This window comes from Clupea harengus, chromosome 5 (assembly GCF_900700415.2).
Source record: "Clupea harengus chromosome 5, Ch_v2.0.2, whole genome shotgun sequence".
Classification (NCBI taxonomy): domain Eukaryota; kingdom Metazoa; phylum Chordata; class Actinopteri; order Clupeiformes; family Clupeidae; genus Clupea; species Clupea harengus.
The window spans coordinates 11485777-11487835 of NC_045156.1; positions in this window are offsets into that span (position 1 = coordinate 11485777).

Sequence of the window (2059 nt, forward strand, 5' to 3'; positions counted from 1 at the left end):
TGGGAACGCACATAGTCCCATAGTTGCCAAGTTTCTGCGTTAGCAATTAGTTGCTCATATGTTGAAACAACAAAGAGTACCAAAAAAATCTTAAACTGGACCACAATAGCCTCAGCAAAATGTCCCAAATGCCTTGTTGTCATCTTTCCAGTATTTTTAAAGAATTCCACAAAGCCTCAAATACGTTTGGGCTTTCACATCCAAATCTCTCCTCACTTTTTTCTTGACATTCCACGTCCTGTGCAATGTTGCTCAATAATAATGGCGGGCGATGCGCAATGCCCTTCCTCATACTTTCCAATGGCTCCAGAGAGCGGGGCCAGCTGCCAGCCTCCCGTTGCCAGGCCCTGGGGGTTTATGGACGGCTCGACTGGTGGGCAGGCATGCGTCCCTGTTGGCCCGCGCAACCTGTCCCCGTCCACCGCTCGCTTCACAGGAATGTTGATGAGGTGACCCGCCGCCTTGGAGGAGGACACCGACCGACAAATCCGCTCCGGCGTGCCATAGTGACGGACTGCGCCCGGTCTTTGTGTGAATGCGAAGAATGTGAGCTTGAAAAAAAAGTGCTCAATCAGCAACCACAATGAGCAACTTCACCGTATATACTGGTTAGTGGTGAGTGCTGTCCCAGATGTCAAATACAAACGGAATAGGCCGGCTATGTGTTTGGATTGATCGAATACCGTTGTGAACAGGTTGCCAAACAGAATATTGCACCATACTGAATAATACATATTTCATGCACCCCGCTACTTGAGCCGCCCGACGGCCGCACACACACACACACACACACATAGTGTATGTTTGTGTCAGTGCCACACACAAACATAGACATACACTGGCATATATAATTGAATTAGGCTTTGAAAAGTGAGCTGGCCCCATGAGTGCCCACGGCCATGGTGCCAGCCTTCCAAAACCACACTTCACCACGCTTACCCAGTTTTCACTTCCTGCTAACTCCAAGAAGTCAGCACAAAAATGACTGATCAAAGACATCACAGGAATCTTGTGTTCCTCTAGCAGTAACATCACCAAGGTCATGGTTTAGGTACTCAGGGAGCAAACATACTGATAATAATGTATACCTGTATTATACTGTAAGCTTGATTTGAATACTATCGTCTGCTGAATTAAATAAATGTAAATGTCTTTTTCAATTATATAGCGCCTCTAACATAATTGCACTTTACAGAGGCCTGAGCCCAAAGCCAAACTTTGGACAAACAGGCACCATGTAGCTGTAATCAGAGAACAGTTGTTGTGTAATCTAGACCAGTGTTGCCTATAGATCATAGCTTTCACAGTATGAGGCTCCTACTGTCACCGTTTGTTAACCTTTGTTAGCCAGGAGTGTCACACAGCAGCGTCCTATACAGCGTCCAATATGAGAACTAACACTTCACATCATTTTTGCATCACTCGATGTTGTTTTTAACCTCACTTCTAACATTTTCATTCTTCTTTCTGTATAAATTGAATTGAAAGTTACTGTTATTCACACCTCTCATATCAAGGGTTTTAAAGCTGCCAGGTCAGGTGGCACTGTAACCATTCTGATGGCATCGGATGCACTGTTGTCCCATACTTACACACACACACACACAGTCACCTGGTGGGTGCAGCTGCAAAATTATCTGAATGATTAACATCTTTACAAAAAAAAAAAAAACTGATAATAAAACCATTTGCATTTCATTTTGTTTTTACACAATAACTACAAAACAATGAAATCTGTCCGCTTCTCTCCAGCTGGGCAACTCAGCAGATAGGCTCTATCAGTTTGTTTGCCTCATCACTGTGCTATGAGAACACTGCCCCCTGGTGGAGAAAATACACATGTACAGGGAGCCCAATTACATTTAAATGTGTTAGAACATTATTGAAACAAAGTTGAAGACTTTAAAGCAGTTTTTTTCTTAGTATACAAGGGTTGTAATGTACATATGTCATCTGAGTTGTGTACAATGAAGCGTTGTTTGGTTTTACTTGTGTACCTCAAGGATTAAAAAAATAAATTAGCTCCTTTCAATCTGAAGGAAATTAGATTTTCAAACGA